Source organism: Pristiophorus japonicus, unplaced genomic scaffold, assembly GCF_044704955.1.
Source record: "Pristiophorus japonicus isolate sPriJap1 unplaced genomic scaffold, sPriJap1.hap1 HAP1_SCAFFOLD_130, whole genome shotgun sequence".
Taxonomy (NCBI): Eukaryota; Metazoa; Chordata; class Chondrichthyes; family Pristiophoridae; genus Pristiophorus; species Pristiophorus japonicus.
Window position 1 is genome coordinate 184,845 of NW_027250967.1, and position 17,001 is coordinate 201,845.

Consider the following 17,001-nt stretch of genomic DNA (forward strand, 5'->3'; position numbering starts at 1 on the left):
TTCCTGGTGTTATCGGCAATGAAGGTTTTGAACCAGACTCCTAAAATACAGTGTGTAATATGGGTTAATATGCATAAGAACATAAGAACATAAGAAATAGGAGCAGGAGTAGGCCATACGCCCCTCGAGCCTGCTCCGCCATTTAATACGATCATGGCTGATCCGATCATGGATTCAGGTCCACTTCCCTGCCCGCTCCCCAAAGCACAGGACAAATGATTGAAGTATCCGACTGTCCCTCAGTTAGCATTTCTTTCATTGTGCAAAAGAAGGTGAGGGGTTAATTAATGATGCTTTCCCATGAAAGCAACACAAATGTTTCAGAAAAAAACAAACGGTGACTGGCAGGTGAGTGTTGCTTCTGACACCTGGTGGGAATGGGCGGGGATTTTAAAGCCACTTCTATTGTGAAACCTTCATATAGACGAACATCCCCTGCTCTTTATGTAGACCTCGTGGCGTATTGGTAGCGCGTCTGACTCCAGATCAGAAGGTTGCGTGTTCAAATCACATCGGGGTCACTGTATTTTTGGAAATTGTTCTTCCAGAATTAATATTTTCTTTGCTGTTTGGCAATAACCAGACCCTTGCTCCATGGTCTGTCTCACTGTTTACCTGGTGTCAGGCAGAGATACGCCTGCTCCCCTCATTTATTTCATGTGACAGGGCACAACAGTTCAAAATCAACCTGCAGGTGGCCACACCCAGCACTGGATAGTCAGGATGTCCGAGCGGTCTCAGGTGCTGTGTTCTGTTCGCAGTCTCCTCTGGAGGTGTGGATTTGAATCTGACATTTCTTACTTTAATCATTAAGTGAAACTCATTGTTTGACACCACGACTAACTCCTAAAAACTGGGATTCAGCAGTTCACCTGTTCGCTTCACATTTCCGTCTGACCTGGTGCTGAAAGTGGAGATGTTTCCGCAATGTCGCGGTTCACATGTTTGCCTCACAAGTGAAAGCTCACTGGGCGGGAATATTTTCTGGAGCTATCTCAGGGGTGAGTTTGTTCTCCTGTGAAAGGTCATAAGATCATAAGCATGGAAGGATTAGGGGCCGGAGTAGGCCATTCGTCCCCTCGAGCCTGTACCACTATTCAAGAAGATCCTGGCAGTTCCTCGACAGCAAGTTTAACATCTGGTTATGTTCCCAACATCATTTTAACCGCAGTGTTTCCATAGCGTCGTTATTATCACGTTCGCTTCACACGCGAAAGGATCCCGGGCGGAACGTGATTTTTGAGACCATTTTTGCTGTGAAAAAAATTGAACAAAAGTCGCCCCAGATTCCTTGTCACATGAGCAATAAACATTTTAAACCAGTCTCCTAAATACAGAGTGTTATGTCTTGAATAAAGAACCTGACCAGATACTGCAAACTAAAAGTAAGGTGTGACCGTCGTTCTTTTTTACAAGTCTCCAGTGTGCCTCTCCAACCTGTGAGGCCTCCTGATGTACAGGTGCTCCCAAGGGATTGTGGGAGCCCTTGGGACTCCAGTGGATGAGCCCTCTGATGGTTAAACAAGGTATTTACAGGTTTACATATGTAACAACACTCCCCCCGCACCCCGCCTCCCCAGCCTCCCCAAAGTCAGTAGTGTAACTATTTACAATTTGAGTCAATCTGTGGCCTTCCTTTCCCGGTCTGATCGTCTCGCTGCAAATGCTGGTTTTGGTGAGTCATTTGTTGGGCCCTCGCATCCTGCTGGGCGTGGTGAGTCCTGCTGGGCTGCTGCGGGAGATGGGTTCTGCTCCGTGGTCAACCGCTGGGTTGATTGCCACTTGTGTGTGTGTTGGAGGAGCGACAAAGGTAGAGTCTGTTCTGGATAGTCCATGAATCTGAGTTTGGTTTGGTCCAAGTGTTTCCTGCAGGTGAGTCCATATGAAAGTTTGACCAGGAACACCCTACTCCCCTCTTTGGCCACGACAGTGCTGGGAAGCCACTTCGGACCTTGTCCATAGTTCAACATAAATACAGGATCATTAATCTCGATTTCGTGTGACACATTTACTTGATCATGACATGTATTCTCTTGAAGCCGCCTGCTCGCTACCTGTTTGTATCGATCAGGGTGAACTAACGAGAGCCTTGTCTTCAGTGCCCTTTTTTTGAGCAGTTCCGCGGAGGGAACCCCAGTGAGCGAGTGGGGTCTTGTGCGGTAACTAAGCAGGACTCAGGATAGGTGACTCTGCAGTGAGCCCTCAGTTACCCTCTTCAAGCTCTGCTTGATTGCTGCACTGCTCTCTCTGTCTGACCATTGGATGTTGGTTTAAACGGGGCAGATGTGACATGTTTGATCCCATTACGTGTCATGAACTCTTTGAACTCAGCACTGGTGAAGCAGAGCCCATTGTCACTGACAAGAACGTTAGGCAGGCCGTGCATGGCAAACATGATCCGCAAGCTTTCAATGGTGGCAGCAGACATCATCTCACATTCAATCCACTTGGAGTACGTATCTACAACCACAAGGAACATTTTACCCAATAACGGGCCTGCATCGTCGACGTGTACCCTAGACCACGGTTTGGAGGGCCAAGACCAAAAACTTAGCAGCGCCTCCCTGGGTACATTGCTTAATTGCGAGCATGTATTACATCTGTGAACGCAGGACTCTCAGAACGCATCGATACCGGGCCACCACATGTGGGATCTGGCTATCGTTTTCATCATTACAATGCCTGGTTGGGTACTGTGGAGGTCACTAATGAAAGTGTCCCTGCCCTTTTTTGGCACCACTACTTGATACAGTCTGCCTGTATGGACATTTTATCTCTGCGCCGCTGGTACGGCTTTATTTCTTCCTGCATCTCTAACGGAACACGAGACCAACTCCCGTGGAGCACACAGTTTTTTACTGAGGACAATGAGGGATCCGGGCTCATCTAGTTTCTAATCTGTCGGGCGGAAACAAATGCTTCTATTACCATAACTAATTCTGGGGGCTGTGCCATCTCCACTCCTGTGGTGGGCAATGGCAGCCTACTGAGAGCATCGGCACAGTTTTCTGTGACTGGTCTGTGGCAGATGGCGTAGTTGTATGCGGACAATGTGGGCGCCCATCTCTGCATGTGGGCCGATGCATCTGTATTTATCCCCTTACTTTCAGAAAAGTGGGATATAAGTGGCTTATGGTCAGTTTCCAATTCAAATTTGAGCTCAAACAGATATTGATGCATTTTTTTTACTCCATAAACACATGCTAACACTTCTTTTTCGATCATGCTGTAGGCCCTCTCAGCCTTAGACAGACTCCTGGATGTATAAGTAATCAGTTGCAATTTCCCAGATTCATGAGCTTGATGCAATACACACTCAACATCGTATGACGACGCATCACATGTTAGCACCAAAGGCTTACATGCATCATACAGCACAAGCAATTTGGTTGAGTATAACAGTTTTCTAGCTTTTACAACGGCATTTTCTTGGCTTTTACCCCATACCCATTCGTTTTCTTTATGCAGTAATGCGTGCAGTGGTTCGACCAGTGTTCTGAGATCCGGTAAGAAGATACGAAAGTAGGTCAGGAGTCCTGGAAACGACCGCAGCTCCGTCACGTTCTGTGGCCTCGGTGCGTTGTCGATTGCCTCCATCTCCGAATCGGTGGGCCTGATGCCGTCCGCCGCAATTCTTCTCCCCAGGAACTCCACTTCGGGCGCCAGGACTTTGATAATTTTAACCTTTGCCCCACGCGATTAAGCCGACTAAGAACCTCCTCCAGGTTCTGCAGATGCTCATCTGTGTTCCGACCTTTAACCAAGATGTTGTCCTGGAAGACCATGGTGCGCGGGACCGAATTCAGTAAGCTTTCCATGTTTCTCTGGAATTCGCTGGCTGATCGAATCCCAAATGGGCATCTGTTGTGAATGACGAGACCTTTGTGCGTGTTCATGCAGGTGAGGCCCTTCGATGATTCCTCCAGCTCCTGCGTCATGTAGTCCGAGGTCAAGTCCAGCTTCGTGAACGTCTTTCCTCCGCCAGCGTTGCAAAAAGGTTGTCTGCCTTTGGTAGTGGGTATTGATCCTGAAGGGAGAAACATTTGACAATTACTTTGTAATCACCACAGAATATGACGGTGCCCTCTCCCTTGAGGACTGGAACAATCAGACTGGTCCGCTCGTTGAATTCGGTCGGCAAAATGATGCCCTCTCGTTGCAGCCTGTCCAGCTCGATCTCCACCCTCTCTCTCATCGTGTACGGTACTGCTCTCGCTTTGTCATGGATAGGTCGCGCCCCGGGAATTAGGTGGATCTGCACTTTTGCTGCTTGGAACTTCACGATGCCTGGTTCGAACAACGAGGAGAATTTGTTTAAGACCTGGGCAGACGAAATGTTGTCGACGGGCGAGAGCACCCGGATGTCGTTCCATTTCCAGCGTATATTCCCCAGCCAGCTCCTGCTGAGCAGCGTGGGGCCATCGCCCGGTACCACCCAGAGTGGTAACTTGTGTATCGCTCCATCGTAGGAGACCTTTACAGTAGCACTGCCGATTACGGGAATCAGTTCATTTGTGTAAGTTCTCAGTTTAGTGCGAATGGGAGTCAGGACTGGCCTTGAGGCCTTGCTGCACCACAATTTATCAAGTCTTTCTGCTCATAATGGACTGGCTCGCGCCCATGTCTTGCTCCATTGACACCGGGAGTCCATTTAATTCAACCTTCAGCATTATAGGGGGCACTTTGTGGTAAATGTATGCACCCCATATACCTCTACCTCCTCGGTCTGATGCTCTGGTTCGTTGTGATCTGCCGTGGATTTGCCCTCCTCTGCAACATAGTGGTTTGCAGGATTAGCAGGGTTTGCAGCTTGCCTGCACATTCGTTGCAGGTGTCCCATCGTTCCACAGCCCTTGCAAACGTATCCTTTGAAGTGGCATGAATGGAAACGATGATCACCCCCGCAGCGCCAACAAGGTGTTAATGGCCTTGCATTCATCATCCTTGATGGTGGACTCTGAGACATCTGCAGACGTACAGCAACAGGCATGTGAGGCCTGCCCTGTACGTAACGATTGGAAAACAACATTACTTTATTCACAGTACGTGTACAGCACTCGTGTGCTGAGAGATTTGTTATGTATTGTCACTGGTGGCGATGAACGCTTGGGCTATCGCGAAGGCCTTACTCAAGGTTGGGGTCTCGACTGTCAAAATTAGTTGACAATGTATTACTACATGGCCAATGCAAAGTACAAAGAAGTCCCTGAGCATGTGCTCCAAATGTCCTTCAAATTCCAAATGCCTGCAAGGTGTCTTTGCTCGATGACATAGCTCACCACTTCCTGGCCTTCAGACCTTTTGCACATGTAGAACCGGAACCTCGCCATCAGAACGCTTTCCTTCAGGTTAAGATGCTCCCGGACCAGTGTGCACAAATCAACATACGATTTCTCTGTGCGTTTCGCTGGAGCAAGCAGCTTTTGTATGAGGCCATAAATGGTGCCCCGCAAACAGTGAGGTGAATCGCCCTTCCTTTGGCAGCATTCGCTTCTCCTTCCAGCTCGCTGGCCACGAAGTATTGGTCGAGTCGCTCCACTAAGGTGTCCCAATCATCTCCCTCCGAAAATTTCTCCAGGATGCCCATTGGTCTCTGCATCGTTGCGGTGGGGTTCGTCATCTGTATCTCATCGCCAGTTGTATTGCATGAATAAATAGTCTGACCAGATACTGTAAGCTCAAAGTAATTTGTGACATTAGTCTTTTATTGCAGGTCTCCAGAGTGCTTCTCCAGCCTGTGAGGCCTCCATAAGTACAAGTGCTCCCAAGGGATTGTGGGATCCCTTTGGACTCCAGGGGATGAGCCCTCTAGTGGTTAAACAAGGTATTTACAGGTTTACAGACATAACACTTGTTTGCATAAGTTCTATGCAAATTGAAAGGGCTCATTCGGTATTTAAACGTGGAATCTCTCGCAAATTGCCATTAACAACCCTGAAGTGAGAATCATATCCCTGGACCAACGAAACAACTGCTTGACAAGAATGGCGATAAAGTGTAACCATTATAAAAGCATGTTATTGTGTGTATCTATTCATTGCAGCAGGAGCACACGAGACCGAATCAGTGACTTTGCATTTTTGACCTGTCTTCTGAAGCGCCGCACGGTCCCACTCCGACAGTCAATGAGCTGTTGGGACGTTAGTGTATCCAGGCTGTGGGTGGCCACCCCGAGCGCAGCAGAGGGGTTTCTGCATTAGTTCTGGGTGGGGACAGTATTTCCCCTTCTCTCTTCCTCTTGTCTATATCCCTGTGCTTTTATTTCTTTGTTTATTCCTCGTCTCAGTTTCTAGTGTTTAAAAGGGAACAAAAGATGAAATGGGTTTCATTGTCGAAAAGAATTTCTCTCACTCAAAGTTAGATGCACCACCGTTGCACCATGAGGCCGAGGCAGCTCGCCGTTGATATTCAGGTTCATATATAAATATATACATATATATCTACATGTATCATAACTGTTCCCTGGTGGTCGAGGGTTTAAGATCCGGCGCACTAACCTGGGAACGATACTCGATCAATTTGTCAAATTAAAAATAATTGAGGTCTGTGAGACGATTAGTAATTGCTGTAATCACCATGAATAACCCCATTACTTTCTGTTACGGACCGAGCTTACAGATTCTCTTGTTTCTCCTGCCCGTTGCTGGACACGTGTTCCGGGTTTAATTTTGAGTTCGCTGATCGCGGGGAGATGGTAGGAGTCTCTGTGGCCCCACTGTGAGGATGTGGAAGTGAACACGGTGGCTGGGTGATCCGTGACCTTTCTGTAAAGGGCAGCGGAGGAGAAGCATTGAGAACTTTCAGTGTGGGACAGAAGTTGTTTAAGGTGAGCCAGCACAGAAGGAGCTCACTGGTCAGCTCCCCTCTGTTGTGTCTGTTGTGTCAGCTTTGCCAAAGATTTCCGTAGTGTAGTGGTTCTCACCTTTGCTTAATATGTGAAAGGTCCCTGGTTCAATCCCGGGCGGGAACATTATGTTTAAAGTTGCTATCGTGGAACAATCCGAAGCGAGTTTAGTCTCCTGGCAAATGCTGCCTGACCTGCTGAGATTTCCAGCAATTGCTGTTTTTATTTGCAATTCATTCTCCCGGCAGAGACATGAACGGGAGTCAGACGCCACAAAGTCGCCATTAAAGACAAAAATTCAAATAACACTTCCAAATCTTTTCACTGTAAAATTCTTGCACTTTATTTGAAATCCTACGATGTTGAATCTGAAAATGCGCACCGTGGGATTTTATCTTCACTACTGATTCTATTTTCTGTGCATGGTCGGATTAACCGGTGCTGTTAAATTTGAGAAAAGTTGCCCCAGATTCCCGGTGTCATCAGCAATGAAGATTTTGAAACAATCCCCGACAAAAATTGTGTAAAATGCGATCTGGTTTAACAGTTAACATGCAAAACACAGAAGAAATGATTGAAGTATCGACTGTCCCTCAGTCAGCATTTCTTTCATTGTGCATAAGATGACATTGGGTTAAGTAATGATGCTTTCCCGTGAAATAAAAACAAAAGTTCAACAAAAAAACGGACGGTGACTGGCAAGTGAGCGCTGCTTCTGACTCCAAGTGGGAATGGGCGGGGATTTTAAAGCCCTTATTTTGAGGAACGTTCATATAGATAAACATCACATATTCGTTGTGTAGAGCTAGTGGAACAACGGTAACACATCTCACTCGAGATGAGGACACTGCTATCGAAATCATGTCAGGGTTCCTGACCTTTGGGATAATTCCGGAATCAATATTTTCTTTACTGTGTCTTAATAACCAGACCCTTGCTCCAAGGTCTGTCTCACTGTTTCACCGGTGTCAGGCAGAGATACGCCTGCTGCCCTCATTTATTTCATGTGACAGGACACAAAAGTTCAAAATCAACCTGCAGGGGGCCAAATACAGCAGCACCGAGTCAGGATGGCTGAGCGGTCAAAGGTTTGGATTGCAATTGCATGTGGAGGAGTGGGTTCAAATCCAACGTCTGACACTTTCTGCTTTTAATCATTAAGCGAAACTCATTGTTTGACACCTCGACCAACTATTAAAAAGTGGCATTCTGCAGTTCACCTGCTCGCTTAACATTTCCGTCTGACCTGGTGCTGAAAGTGGAGATGTTTCCGCAGTGTAGCGGTTAACACGTTCGCCTCACACGCGAAAGCTCACCGTGCGGGAATATTTTCTGGAGCTTTCTCCTCATGCATGCTCAGGGGCGAGTTTGTTCTCCTGTGAAAAGTCATGAGATGATAAACATGCAAGGATTCGGAGCCAGAGTAGGCCAATCGGCCCCTCGAGCCTGGTCCACCATTCAAGAAGATCCTGGCAGTTCCTCGACAGCAAGTTTAAACATCTGGGGCGGAGCCAACAGGCGCCTGGCTACAATCAACGACAAAAACCCGCATTTAGCAGAAGCCCCGCTCGATCAATTGGGAGAGCATGAGACTCTTAATCTTGGGGTCGCAGGTTCGAGCCCCACGTTGGGGCTTTTTGTTAAATGTTATCCTGCATTCACCGGAAAACATCATTAATTAACCGATGATCTTCATTTGCATAATTAAAGAAATGCTAATTGAATGAGAGTCAATAATTTAATAATTTTGGACAAACAAGTGAAAGACACCTGGTGCTGGTGGGCAGTTTTGTTGCCTTTGTCATTGATGCTTGACCTACAAGTCTCGTTATCAAATCGTGTGCTCAACCGTCAGTTACCTGTTACAAATCAGCGGAGGAGAAACTAGTTTGTTGTCTAATGCTGCCTTTGCCTGCACAATGTGTGCTGAGATTATCTGTGCAATATGCATTCAGCAGGATGAATAAAAGCAACGCTTTTTGAAATGCAGGCAATGCATGTTTTGCTCTCAATAAAAAGTTGCATTTTCTTTTCATGCCAAGTATTTTGCATAAGTGCATTGCAATGCCAATGCACTTTTTACTTGGCAAGACTGAAGTACAAGCTGTGATGAACAGTGTGAAACAGAAACAGCTACTTGAGAACCCATAGCCTCGACGGTATCTGAGTGAATTGCTCTGCATCGATAATTAGCAGAACGTAAAGAGGGGAAAGTGACGGTGTGGATGAGAAAATGCTGAACCAAAGTGTAATGTTGGAGATGATCTTGTTTTTGAGAAATGTTTCAAAGAATTTGGCATCGTTGGTTCCATGGTGTAATGGTGAGCACTCTGGACATGAATCCAGCGATCTGAGTTTAAATCTCGGTGGAAACTGAATGCTTGCTGTTGCAGATGCTAGAAATTTGGGACAAACAAGTGAGAGACACCTGGTGCTGGTGGGCAGTTTTGTTGCCTTTGTCATTGATGCTTGATCGGCAAGTCTCGTTGTCAAATCCTGTGCTCTGTGTTAGCACAGTCCTGCATTGCTGAACTCTTTACTTCAGCATGCAGTCTGAAGTTTGGATTAAATAACAGGAAGATTGAAGTTTGGATGGTAAAGAGACTGTTAGACAATGTGGTGCCTTGCAGCCAGTGAGATGAGTAACTGGTCATTGTCTGGATGTTAAATATTTGAGTACCTTGTTACGGTGGGAATAATGGAAACTCAGGACGAAACGATTTGATGATGTCTGTATGTTCAGTATTTGAGTGTAACCTTGTTACTATTTAATGACATCTGCAGGTTAAACAAGCAATATTAAGTCTGTCTGTTAAAAGATTCAGAAAGCAGTTAGTCAGGATTGTCTAAATGGAACGAATAAGAGTTCAAAGGCTTTTTCAGTATAAAGTTGACTTTTATGGACTGCAGAGACATAGACAGCAGAGACACTGGACATTCGGAAGGTTTGTGTCTCAAGCAGCCACGGAAATCGAAGCAAGCTGCCTTTGTGAAGTGCTCTCAGTAACTTTCACACTTGGTTTGTTTAGTATGAACGTTTAAATAAAAGACCCGATCCTGCCTTTACTACAACGGAGTGTGCGGCTAATTCGACATTAAAAGCAACGAAGCGAAAAGAGCAAGACAGCCGTTTACAACATTTTGGTGACCCCGACGTGATTTTCAAAAGTTCGTTGGCTTATTCGAAGTCCCCGACATGAAGCAGAAAGTTGGCTGAGTTGTTGGAAGAAGTGTTTCCCACACATCAGTTCGAGGGGTGAGCATTCTCTTAGTTGTCGTGATTAAAGGGATCGTCAGTTAGTAATGGGAGGCTCAGGGGATATTTCAGTTGAGCTCCAGCCATTTCTTAATGAGTGGATTGAGTCGAAAGGGGGAACTTATGGGATAAGACAGGAAACAATGACAGGAGGATGGTGAGAGACACGGCAGTCCTTAGTGAAGAGTGTCCAGTTAAAAAAGATTAAAGTGTTTGTGTTAAAAAGTGATAAAAAGAGAAAAGCGTTCGTGTTGCAGTGTCTCATGCTGGGGATTCAAACGTTAGGAGAAGAGGCTGAGGCTCGAGATAGGGAAGTCTCAGAACTCAGAGAGCAGCTAACTGCAGTGAGTAAAGAAGTCGAGAATTGGTGATTTCAGGCACTCGGGGCAGCCAGGACTGTTCTGACGCTGAATCAGCATCTTGCTGATGAACAGAAGCGTAAACAAGATCTAGAGAAAGGAATATCTAAGCTGCAGCAGATGGTGGTATTAGGTTGCCCACGGAGACAGCAATTGATAAAGCTGGGTGGTATTCGGAGGATTCCCCGGGTCTGAGAGTTGAAAAGGGGATTAAGGGACAGGGAGAATGCCCATGGTTCCCATCCACAGCTCCTTTGTCTTCTCTGACTTCGGAGCCTCGAACCCGTGTGGTTCACGTGGCAACGTTAGGATCGGAGGCGGAGCACTGAAATGCCTCTTCGGTTACTCAGACGCTTAACACCCCACAACATTACACACGACCTTCCGGTAATGTGGAGAGTGGGGGAAGCACGCTCGAGCGGACAAGGCCAGAGCAGGATCATGATTCCTCTACTCCCTGTGGAGCTCGTGAAGGGAACACGACCTTAAGTGGTTTTGGCGATACCTGGTATGAGCGAGGAGGGGTCAAGTTACAGGACTTGAGAGCTATCCTTCGTGAAGTGGGACCTGCACCTCTTCAGGATCTTAATAAGTTTGCCCAGTGGTGGTGTAATATTCTGGGATGGTGGCAGTCTGGGACATATCAGAGAAACCGAGGGTTCACATGGTTCTGTGAGCTTTAGGGAATCACTGGGGAACGGGAGTAGGTTTTGAAACAACTTCCAGGTCTCATGCTTGGTAGAATAATAGGTGAAATCTTTGTTACTCACTCGGGCCACAGTTAATAAAGCGGCTTGCATTATTACCAGGGGAAGGACCCAGGGAGGCTGGGTAATGTATATTCCAGTTGTGTAAAAGTTAGGGAAGTAATTGGATTGATATCAGTCATTACGGGGATGGTACACATAGAGAGATCATTTTGACTCTCCTACCCCCATCAGTAGTTCTGGAAGTAGATGCCTGGGGTGGGGACGAACGTTTTGATAAATGGTTGGAAAGGGTAGAAAGCTTGTATCAGGGAGCTGCAGGAATTTCAGTCATGGAAGTGAGACAGGGGTTACAGCGATGGAAGGCAGAAGGGCCTGAGTGGATGAATCCCGCGAGGAGTCACATAAAAATGCAGGACCAGGTGGTGGCCGTCAGTTGATAGCGGACAGGGATAGACTGGCTAAAGAATTAGAAAAGTTAAAGAAAAGTTGAAGAATCAGGAAAGAGAAGCTGGAGACACAGACTGGAATGATACCTCGGTTCAGTTGCTGAGGTCGGGGGTAGATTCCGCAGGTGAGGGAGGATCCCTATAGGGATGCCGCGCCTCAACCACACATGTCGATCTTTAGGACCCTTGCTTCAGGATAGGGGTGGCCATACCCTTATCGAGGCTTGTGTGGAAGGGCAGCGGGAAATGGACACAGGGTCTGCCGGACAAATGAAGGTGCTCCTGGAGAAAGGGGATTCCCCTCTTCAGAGACAGTTCCCCAACACCCCAGATACACGAGGAGCAGTTACTGAACAGTCAGAGATGAAAGCAGTGGGAGAAGCTTGTTCAGAAACATTTAAAGTTTCTGCAGGAATGGGCTGTCTCAGAACTGATGAGATGTTCAGTGAAAAGCTCAAATGTGGGAGTTACAAACATGATCTTAAAGGATGTGAAATAGAAGTTGGATTGTTGCAAATGTCGAGAGAGTGAATGACAGCAGTTCCGAAGGGTGAACTGAGAGAAGGACTGGGTCTCTCGACTGACTATTCAGCATTTCCGTCATCCTTTAGTCGATGTTATTACACTTCTCCCACAAAGCAGAGGAAATTTTTAAAACCTGTGCAAAGGGTAACAGACTTGGTCGAAGACACCGATTGCAAGTTTATATTTCTGAATGTAAACAGCATGGAATTCAGTTGGAAACATCAAAATTGAAAATTGACTTTTAAGTAAAAATGGATATGGTGATCACAGACCAACGGACTTTAAAATGGCATCCTGAGAATCTGAATCTACAAGAACCCTACTTTGACCCGAAGCGCGCTGCTATTTGGAAGAAGGAAATACGGAAATGGAATACAACATTTCAACAGCTACAGACTTTGAATCAAGAAATCGTTGTGGACATTAACCATCACACTGCGGAAATCGAGAACGTGCACACAACTTTGGACCAGATTGGACATGTAAGCTGGTGGGAGTCATTGTTGGGATGGAGCCCGACTGCAACAGGTGTGATGAACACAATGATACACCCTGTCCTTATGCTGGTGCTGGTTCAGCTGATCGTGCTGGTCATTTTGATTTACTGTGGATGTCGTGATGGAAAACAAGGACAACAACTGGACAATGCTGTTGAACGAGCTCGAGCCACCATGCAAATGTATGTTACCCAGATAAGACCTGCAGAGAGGCGAGGAGAAGAAGTGGGGGAATGTGGGAGCACAGTCCCGCATTGCTGAACTCTTTGCTTCAGCACGCAGTCTGAAGTTTGAATTAAAAAACAGGAAGATTGAAGTTTGGATGGAAAGAGACTGTTAGACAATGTGGTGCCTTCAGCCAGTGAGATGAGTAACTGGTCATTGTCTGTATGTTAAATATTTGATTGTACCTTTGTTACTATTGAATGACATATGTAGGTTAAACAAGCAATATTAAGTCTGCATGTTAAACAATTCACAAAGCCGTTAGCTGTGATTGTCCAAATGTAAAGAAATAAGAGTATAAAGATAAGACTCACACACGCAGACACCAGAGACACTGGACATTCGGAAGGTGTGTGTCAAGCAGCCACGGAAATCGAAGCAAGCTGCCTTTGTGAAGTGTTCTCAGTAACTTTCATACTTGGTTTGTTTGGTATGAATGTTTAAATAAAAGACCCGATCCTGCCTTTACTACAACTGAATGTGTGCGGGTAATTCGAGGTTAAAAGCAACGAAGCAAAAAGAGCAAGACAGCCGTTTACAACATTTTTTTAACAGGTAACTGATGGTTGAGCACACGATTTGATAACTAGACTTGTAGATCAAGCATCAATGACAAAGGCAACAAAACTGCCCACCAGCACCAGGTGTCTTTCACTTGTTTGTCCCAAATTTTCAGCAGCTGGGACAACAAGGAATCAGGTTCCACCGAGATTTGAACTCAGATCCCAGAGTGCTCACCATTACACTATGGAACCAACCATGGTAAAATATTTGAAACAATTCTCAAAAACAACAAAATCATCTCCAACAGTACACTTTGGCTCGGCCTTTTCTCATCCACACCATCAGTTTCCTCTCTTTGCTCTCTGCTAATTATCGATGAAGAACAATTCACACAGATACCATCGAGGCTCTGGTTTTTCAAGTAGCAGTTTCTGTTTCACACTGTTCATCACAGCTTGTACTTCAGTCTTGCCAGGTAAAAAGTGCGTTGGCATTGCAATGTATGAATGTAAAATGCTTGGCATGGAAAGAAAATGCAAAGTTTTGTCGAGTTAGCGAGTAGGTGACGAGCTTTGGGGTTGATGTGCGTCGCTTTTAGTCTTTGAAATTTCACCAAGCGAAGAAACGGTGAATTGAACTGTCCCTGTTAGCATTGTGTTCGCGTTTAATCACAGCAATATCCGCAGTCAGGAGCTGAAAAGGAATTAAAACCTAATACTGGCTTCGGGACAATCAGAATACTTTGTCACAGACAAGGCACCGGAAGGCTGGAAGGTCGATCACACCGGTTGTGGGAGAGCTGGTTGGCGGTGACATGGAAGTGTCTGCAGTGTGCGGGACCAGACTGCTTCCACACATCCACAATGAATTTCCCACCTTTTACTTGGGAAAAGTACAACTGAGAGTGGACAAGTTCCATCCCGGTCAGAGCAATCTGAAGCTTTAACTGACTGACACCCTGGTTTGGGATGTCTTGCAGTGTGCAGTTGCGTCCGTCTCTGTGGCGCAATGGGTTAGCGTGTTCGGCTGTTAACCGAAAGGTTGGTGGTTCGAGCCCACCCAGGGACGAAGCATTTAACTGTTTTTCCCCGTGGATTCGGTGCTGCACGATTCCCGGTTGTCATTGTGCGTTTTGGCTGCATGAATATATTCCACAAACATTGCCAGCTGTGCTGTTATCAAGTGAGTTCCCACTCCAGTATTTTTATGAGCATTCAGTTTGAGTGTATACAGAACTGAACAGAGATATCAGAAAATTTAACAAGGTTATGGGACATTGTTTTTTGTTAATATTGAACCACTAATATGAATAAATCCATTTCTGCAAATATTTAATTGAACATGTTTTCAAAATGTTTCCGCGCAATTTTGAACCAGGGACATTTCGCGTGTGAGGTGAATCTAATAACCACTACATTACGGAAACACTACAGCAATAACCAGAGCTTTAACCTACACAGCTGGCCTATACTTCAGGACCTGGTTTTACGAGAATAGAAAGATGGTGCTATATTTAGGAAGGCTGTGAGTGTGGCAGGAATTGATCGAGTGTTTCCCAGACTTTACACATAGGAACAGGAGGTGGCCATTTAGCAGCGTGTGGTTAGGATCTGGAATGCACGGCTTGAAAGGATGGTGAAGGCAGACTCAATCTTATCTTTCAAATGGGAGCTGGATCAGTGTCTGAAGGAAAAACAATTGCAGGGCTACAGGGAAAGGGCGGGGGAGTGGGACTCGCTGAGAGTCGGCACGGGCTCGACGGGCCGAATGGCCTTCCGTGCTGTAACCATTCCATGATTCTATAAGTTAGTGGCACATTTCATAGTGTGGGTGGAAGCAGAACATTGCAAAGGGACATGGATTGAGTCGGCAAAACTAGAGGCATCTGATTCAGGAGATTCGGAAGTTTAATGACTTTAAATGAACATTTTTGTTTTGTGCAGTTACGGTCAGAGAAATGTTTGTGAAAGGAATTTTTTTGAACAGAGGAATGCAGCATTTAATTTTCTGCCTCAACACTTCTTCCTGGGTGTCGGGGTCACATTTCTTTTCGAGGTTATTCTTCTCAAAAAGGAGTTTGATGTAGTCCTTCAGACTAGTGGGATCAAGGGCTATGGCGAGAAAACAGGAATGGGGTATTGAAGTTGCATGTTCAGCCATGAACTCATTGAATGGCGGTGCAGGCTCAAAGGGCCGAATGGCCTACCCCTGCACCTATTTTCTATGTTTGCTATGTTTCTTGAATTTATATTTCCTTTGGTGTTTCACAATAACCAGACCTTTGCTCTAAATTCTTTCTCACTGTTTCCCCAGTCTCCTGTTGATGTTACCAGCAATGAACATTTTGAAGGTTGGCATGCAGGTACAGCAGGCGGTTAAGAAAGCAAATGGCATGTTGGCCTTCATAGCGAGGGGATTTGAGTACAAGGGAAGGGAGGTGTTGCTACAATTGTACAGGGCCTTGGTGAGGCCACACCTGGAGTATTGTGTACAGTTTTGGTCTCCTAACCTGAGGAAGGACATTCTTGCTATTGAGGGAGTGCAGCGAAGGTTCACCAGACTGATTCCCGGGATGGCGGGACTGACCTATCAAGAAAGACTGGATCAACTGGGCTTGTATTCACTGGAGTTCAGAAGAATGAGAGGGGACCTCATAGAAACGTTTAAATTTCTGACGGGGTTGGACAGGTTCGATGCAGGAAGAATGTTCCCAATGTTGGGGAAGTCCAGAACCAGGGGACACAGTCTAAGGATAAGGGGGAAGCCATTTAGGACCGAGATGAGGAGGAATTTCTTCACCCAGAGAGTGGTGAACCTGTGGAATTCTCTACCACAGAAAGTTGTTGAGGCCAATTCACTAAATGTATTCAAAAAGGAGTTAGATGAAGTCCTTACTACTAGGGGGATCAAGGGATATGGTGAGAAAGCAGGAATGGGGTACTGAAGGTGCATGTTCAGCCATGAACTCATTGAATGGCGGTGCAGGCTAGAAGGGCCGAATGGCCTACTCCTGCACCTATTTTCTATGTTTCTATGTTTCTATGAACCAGGCACCGAAAACACAGTATCTTCTTGAATGGTGGACCAGGCTCGAGGGGCCGAATGGCCCACTCCGGCTCCAAATCCTGACATGTTTATGAACTGCGGAAACCACTCCACTTTCAGCACCCGGTCAGACGGAAATGTTAAGCGAGCAGGTGAACTGCTGAATCCCACTTTGAAGGAGTTGATCGTGGTGTCAAACAATGAGTTTCACTTAATGATTAAAAATAAGAAATGTCAGATTTAAACACAGACCTCGAGAGAAGACTGCAACCTGAACACAGCACCTGAGACCGCTCGGCCATCCTGACTATTTAATGCTCCATGTGGCCATCTGCAGGTTGATTTTGAACTTTTGTATCCTGTCACATGAAATAAATGAGGACAGCAGGCGTATCTCTGTCTGACACCGGGGAAACAGTGAGACAGACCTTGGAGCAAGGGTCTGGTTATTGCCAAACAGCAAAGAATATATTAATTCTGGAAGAACAATAACGAAAAGTACAGTAACCCTGATGTGATTTAAACACGCTACCTTCGGAACTGAAATCATTGCTACCATTGCGCCACGAGGTCTACGTCATAAGACTCAG

At 46.0% G+C, this 17,001-nt stretch overlaps 2 non-coding genes across 2 annotated transcripts; both read left to right on the plus strand.

Annotated features, from left to right (window-relative positions):
* Window positions 1-449: 449 nt before the first annotated feature.
* trnaw-cca (transfer RNA tryptophan (anticodon CCA)) lies at window positions 450-521 on the plus strand. Its single transcript has one exon. It is a non-coding gene; the product is annotated as a tRNA-Trp (tRNA).
* Window positions 522-14,360: 13,839 nt separating this feature from the next.
* trnan-guu (transfer RNA asparagine (anticodon GUU)) lies at window positions 14,361-14,434 on the plus strand. The gene has a single exon. It is a non-coding gene; the product is annotated as a tRNA-Asn (tRNA).
* The last annotated feature ends 2,567 nt before the right edge of the window (window positions 14,435-17,001 follow it).